Genomic DNA, 7,039 nt, shown 5'->3' with positions numbered 1-7,039 from the left:
TGCAGTGTTTGCTAATTGGCTACATGCACAACTTCTTTACTTCCTGAAATTAGTACAGCTTCTTTATTTCCTGTCCTACACTATTGGATGAACTGATTAATGTCAGGTGTGCCTGATCATTGTTGTGACTGCAGCACACCTGACATTAATCAGTTCATCCAATAGTGATGACAGGAAATAAAGAAGCTGTACTAATTTCAGGAAGTAGTGGAGTTGTGCATGTAGCCCATAGCTGTCAGGAAATAAGTTAGGTTTCAAACTGTTCCTACAGCAACACAATCCCATGAAAACCGTCTATAACGTTAGTAAAAATACATTAGTTTGAATGACAACAGTATCTGCTGCCACAGATTATTTGTGTCATAGGTCATGCTTGTTGTGACTTATTCACTTAAATTAATGCCAGGCTATAATATGTAAGGGATAATGTATATTGAGGCGGTGATTACGGGGGAAATAATGACCGACAGGTGAATGATTGAGCCCGACGCGCAGCGGAGGGCTTAATGTTCACCTGAAGGTCATTATTTCCCAGTTGTAGGCCATGTTCTAAGCGGGATAATGTATATTGAGGCGGTGATTACTGGGAAATAATGACCTTCAGGTGAACGATTAAGCCCTCCGCTGCGCGTCGGGCTCAATCCACCTGTCGGTCATTATTTCCCCCGTAATCACCGCCTCAATATACATTATCCCTTACATAATATACTGAAGAGATGGGGTTTAAATGCATTGTGCCTTTAATATGAACTTAAGTTAAGGACAATATACCTGAATTCAATATCATATAGCGTCATATTTTGTATTGACTCAATACAAAATATGACGCTCTGTATGGTGGTTCAGAAAGAAAATAATGGTGATATTAGCTCCATGATATTCTGCTGTAGTAATCACAAATCAGACACTTAACATCACAGTTTCACAAGCTCTCCATTCAAACTATATCATTTACTTTGTAATGACATTTTTTACATTGTTTACATTCTAGCAATGCAATGTGAAGATTTATGGCTGAGAAACAAACATGATTATTATGCATACTCAGACTGCTTTCAGTGAACTTTGATTCTTTACATGTTTGGTTGGACAGAGAGAAGCTTGTTCCCCCTGCAGACAGTGGAGGCGCTCTTCAGCAGGTTAGATGCAGCGGTGTTTCTTCAGATTGTATGACCGAGTGAACATTTTCTTACAGCGGTCACACCAGTAGCCTGTTCCAGTGTGAATGCGTTGATGTGTTTGTAGGTAACCTAACCGACTGAAACTGCTCCCGCATTGGTCACAGTGGTAGGGCTTCTCTCCAGTGTGAATGCGTTGATGTGTTTTTAGGTTACCTAACTCACTGAAACTGCTCCCACATTGGTCACAGTGGTAGGCCTTCTCTCCCGTGTGAATGCGTTTGTGTGTTGTTAGGGTACTTAAGTGACTGAAACTGCTCCCACATTGGTCACAGGTGTAGGGCTTCTCTCCAGTGTGAATGCGTTTGTGTGTTGTTAGGGTACCTAACTTACTGAAACTGCTCCCACATTGGTCACAGTGGTAGGGCTTCTCTCCAGTGTGAATGCGTTGATGTATTTTTAGGCTACCTAACAGACTGAAACTGCTCCCACATTGGTCACAGTGGTAGGGCTTCTCTCCAGTGTGAATGCGTTGATGTCTTTTTAGCTTACCTAACTCACTGAAACTGCTCCCACATTGGTCACAGTGGTAGGGCTTCTCTCCAGTGTGAATGCGTTGATGTGTTTTTAGGGTACCTAACTGACTGAAACTGCTCCCACATTGGTCACAGTGGTAGGACTTCTCTCCAGTGTGAATGCGTTGATGTGTTTTTAGGTTACCTAACTGACTGAAACTGCTCCCACATTGGTCACAGTGGTAGGGCTTCTCTCCAGTGTGAATGCGTTGATGTGTCTTTAGGTTAGATGAATGACTGAAAGATTTCCCACACAGCTGGCAGGAGTAAGGTGGACCTGTCTCCCCCAAGTGACCTCTCTGATGATGCTTTAAGCTCTGAAGTGTTGTGAATCCTTTGTCACACTGCTGACAGGGGTGACGTTTGGGTCTTTTGGTGTCTCTCTGTTTCCATAAAGATGCAAAGACAGAATTAGGACACATGGAGTGCGTGCGTGTGTGTGTGTGTGTGTGGCAACATCAGTGAAATTTGTCTCACCTCTTCTGAAGAATTCATTACGACGTTCCTCTGCTCCTAGACCAGTTGTCTGTCCTCCCACCAAGCAGCTCTGTAGGTACAGCAGGATTAAATTAAATCACTCGTATGTAATTACGACTTTGTTGTCTCAAACCCTTTTCAATGAGTAGCCTAAATGAAATAAAGGTGTGTGTGCGCCTGCGTGAGAGAGAGAGTAGAGAGAGAGAGGGGAGGGGAAGTGAGAGAGATAAAACAAATAAAGGTCATAAACCAAGGCTCCGACGGCCTTGGTGTGCCTGAGTTATTAAACTCACTAACTCTAAATTGGATAGCATTTGGGATCGCGTCTAATAACGGAGGAGAGAGAGAGACGTTAGCCTTATTATATCAACTCAGTAGTAGGCTAGTCAACGGTGAGTCTGACCACGTGACCGGTAGTAATCACTACTCAATAAACAAAGGAGATAATCAAAATCGTCCTCAATGCTTCTAGAGGATATTCATTCCAAGCTGACACTAAAATATGATAATACTGCTTTAAAATATCAGTAGCCTATATTTGGAAGAAAACTAGTTTCACCATAGGAGGCCGAATATTGCGCTGTTGAATCGCATAATAGTCTGGAAGATGAAGCGACCACCGGACAAGAGCAATGTTTCTGCCGAGAGAGTCGCCTGCAGGGGCCAGGGCAGGGGACCATCGTGATTAATTATCTCTGTTCAAATAAAAATTTAGCAGAACCCATTATACAAGCGTACCCTATCCCCAGTTCAGAGAAGCGGTAGAGCGGAGAGGAGAGGATATAGCAGAAGTCGGTTGCGTTGTTGTGAAAATGTTGACAAACAAGAAATAACACCTTCTTTCCCATTTTCAACCCAATGTGAGTAATGTTATGTCTTCAACTGTGAATTCAACCTGCCTGTTTCCATGAGGTTGCTCCATTACATAGGCTGCCTGCTGCTGTGTTTCTATCTCTCCTTAACAGGTTCAAAACTGAGCCTACACGAATCGAACGTTAGCCGCCAGTAATTCTGCCCGTTTTCCGCCAGCTAGTTCAATTCAACACACAGGATCTGTAACGTTAACGTTATTTGTTTTCTCTCGTCAAAGGGCTCCAATTTCAAAAATAATTGTACATTTCTACTACATTGGTTTAATAAATCATCATATTCACAGCTGTGAAATAGGCCTTCTCAGGAATTTAACTTATTTCTTCAAATAAAATAACTGCTGAATCTTTTTATGCCATGTTGATAAGAGTATTGATATGTATCGGTATCGATAAGCGCTATCGTATTGGTATATCTATAAAATCCTAAAGATACGCATCAGTGCATATTTGCCAAACCCTATACATGCATTGCTCAGTTGCAGATAGTCTAATTGCAGCATTCATATAGTGCAGCACTGAGGTCACATCACTGATATTTGTCAGGTATGTTCATTGGCCAACATTTTGTCTGCAGAAACGACATATTCAAGACAATCTGAAAGTGTGTCAATGAATGTTCTAAATTCAATTAAATTTACTCCAAGGAAAATTATGTGCAGAGCAGACTGGTTCAAATTTACAAGGAACATAAGCATGAGCGTAATAATTAATTTGGGGGGGAAACTGGAGAGAAATGTAGGCTAGTATTTGTTTCCTCTGTCTGGCCAAGTCAGAACTTCCAGGTGCAGCACCATGCTGTCATAACATTACCGTCATCTATTAAAGCGTTTTCCTTGATCCTCGATTCCTATATACATATCAATATAGTATCATGTCACATCAGTTTAAGACAAGCCCTTCAGATAAAAAAAAAATCCAGACCTGAGGTAAATTTAAGTAGTTTGATTTTCAGTTTTTGTCCTGAAATTGGTCCCCGTTTCAAACCCCCTCCCCCAACATCACATCCACAACAAAACAAATGCCATGCCCTAGTGAATTCAACAGCAAGGCCCAGTTGGGATAAAAACACAATACTCCAGTTACAAACGTTAAGTGATGCTTTATCTGTATCGCTAACTGTATTTCAGGACAATGTTTGGAGTGTTTAATTTTACTGTAAGGCTTAGGATTTGGTTTTATCCAACCTGAACGTATAGGCAGGAGGAGTCTGCTGTGAATTTAGTCCTAGAGCTTTCCCAATGAAACTCAGTCTAAATCAAAGAACTTGATAGATGGACTTTAGTGACATATCGCACCAACAATGCTTTCTGAACCGTCATGGGCCTTAAAACAAACAATGGCGTGGAGGCCATGAACCCTAGGTGAAGAAGGCCATAAAGACATCCCCATTCGCAGGTGGGCTGGGGTGGCAATATAATTGTATGTGTTGTAATGTGTTTCAAAACAAATGACTGCTGTCGGATTATCTAAAACCTTCACCTGACGTCACGTCATTACCAAACACATCAACGTTTGTTACTCAACATGAATACAGCGATCATCAACTGTTAGCTCATTTTTGTAAATTTGCGACAAGACACATGGAACTAACGTTAGCTAATGTTACCGACATCTACAGCAGGAACAATGTAGACAAGGGGAAAGTTGTGAAAGCAATTATTAGCACTATCTATGTGCCATTCATTCCTTCGAGCAATCTTGAAATCTAGCTTGATGTGTGCATTGTCCGGGCGCCTGTACGCTGCTTACAGCTAACGTTAGCATTGCGGCCTCCACAGTCCAGTCCCATCACCTCCCACGGTCTAACCGTGATAACTAGCGTAGTTAGCTAACTGGCTTGCTGGTGCTATGCTAGCGAGATACTACAGTTGACGTATTTAGCTAATGCTAGCTAGCTATATAACGTTATAGAAATGTCACATGCGGTCAACTAGCGTTAGCTACTTTGTCAACGTTAACGTTACACTCCCGTGACTGACCCGTAGACACGTCGATGTACAGGGGAATGACAGGGTTGGTGGCAACTCTCCTTCCTCTGTTGTTGTTTGGATGACTGGTGGTTAGCTAACGTTGGCCAGCTGTGCCTGGTCCAGTTGGCTAGCTATCGTTCGCTAGCAAAGTTGACCGTTGTCAGCCTCACTCCTCCATTCGGTTCCGTCAAACACGTAACGTGTAAAGCATTAATAGTAGATGATCATTTAATAGTAAATGTGCGCCTCACTGTTAGGAAATTGTGCCACTATCAATCATTTCCCATCCAACATCTTCTTCTTCTTCTTCTTTAGTGTTTTATGGCGGTTGGCAACCAACTTAAAGGTGCATTACCGCCACCAACTGGACTGGATTGTGGAACAGGGGATTCAAAACGAAACAAAACAAACAAAACCAAAACAACTACTCTTAAATTCTTATGTCTACCCCAATTTCTTTAAGAAACTTAATAACATGCATATAAATGCTACCTGCTGTTTTCCCTAATAAACCTGGCAACGAAAAATCTTGGTGTTTTGCCATTCTCAATGCCTGAAACATAGAATTCCTTTCTGTATCGTATTTCCTACAGTGTAAAAGGATATGTTCAACAGTTTCTGGTTCACTACAGTGTATACATTTCTCATCAGGGTGCTTGCCTATTTTATGTAATGTATGATTGAGAGCTGTATGACCTATTCTTAAACGGGTGATAATGCTTTCTTCCCTTCGTTTCCAACCCACCCTCCTTCCAGCCCCAACCTGCCTTTGTATGTTATATAGATGTCTCCCAGTTTCTTGACCATCCCAGTACTCCACTGCGGTCAACTGAGCCGACGTTCGCGAAACCACAGTCAAGCCAGCCGACACTTGGTTTTTGATGCGTGTCTATTCGTGCCGTAACGGTACTGCTGCTTCACGGGTGTTCGGAGCGGGCTAAAAAGTCGAGTGTCACAATTCAGCGATCCTTAGATCGACATTACAACAAACAGTGTATTGAATGACTGTTGAATATGTCACAAAAGTCCTACCTTATTGAACGATCGTAGCAGGAGTTTCGCTTGGTACTATCATGTTGATGCTCTCAACAAGATGGCGAAAAACCGGCATTTCCGGGACTGGTTTTTCAAAATAAAAGCACGATTCGACTCCAGTCTAGACCACACAGATTTGGTGTTTGTTCCGACTTTCTAAGTAGGCTACTGTACAATCTTATAACTCCATAATCCCACACCATGACTGACATAGTTGTGTACACTACACCCCTAGGTATGCACTCTCATGAAATTAGCCATTTTCACTGTGCCATTTTGGAGAAATACAGTCAAAATCTTAATACTGAACTTGAAAAATGTGTTTTTTTAGACTTCTAAGTACCGGTACTGTACAATCGCATAACTCCATAATCCCACACCATGACTGACATGGTTGTGTACACTACACCCCTGGGTATACACTCTCATGAAATTAGCCATTTTCACTGTGCCATTTTGGAGAAATACAGTCAAAATCTCAATACTGAACTTGAAAAATGTTTTTTCTTTACTTTCTAAGTACTGTACAATCGCATAACTCCATAATCCCACACCAAGACTGACATGGTTGTGTACACTACACCCCTGGGTATACACTCTCATGAAATTAGCCATTTTCACTGTGCCATTTTGGAGAAATACAGTCAAAATCTTAATACTGAACTAGAAAAATGTGTTTTTTTAGACTTCTAAGTACTGTACAATCGCATAACTCCATAATCCCACACCATGACTCACATGGTTGTGTACACTACACCCCTGGGTATACACTCTCATGAAATTAGCCATTTTCACTGTGCCATTTTGGAGAAATACAGTCAAAATCTCAATACTGAACTTGAAAAATGTGTTTTTTTTACTTTCTAGGTACTGTACAATCGCATAACTCCATAATCCCACACCATGACTGACATGGTTGTGTACACTACACCCCTGGGTATACACTCTCATGAAATTAGCCATTTTCACTGTGCCATTTTGGAGAAATAGTC

At 41.6% G+C, this 7,039-nt stretch overlaps 1 long non-coding RNA gene across 1 annotated transcript; it reads right to left on the bottom strand.

Annotated features, from left to right (window-relative positions):
* Nucleotides 1-1,803: 1,803 nt before the first annotated feature.
* LOC310778985 lies at nt 1,804-5,307 on the bottom strand. The gene is made up of 3 exons (XR_014552795.1): nt 5,022-5,307; nt 2,171-2,240; nt 1,804-2,076 (listed from the first exon to the last, which is right to left on the bottom strand). It is a non-coding gene; the product is annotated as an uncharacterized lncRNA (long non-coding RNA).
* Nucleotides 5,308-7,039: the final 1,732 nt, after the last annotated feature.

The sequence above is a fragment of the Poromitra crassiceps genome (assembly GCF_964638095.1).
Source record: "Poromitra crassiceps genome assembly, chromosome: 6".
In the NCBI taxonomy this organism is placed as follows: Eukaryota; Metazoa; Chordata; class Actinopteri; order Beryciformes; family Melamphaidae; genus Poromitra; species Poromitra crassiceps.
The sequence above is the reverse complement of the archived record's forward strand: the minus strand, read 5'-3'. Positions and strand labels throughout refer to the sequence as shown.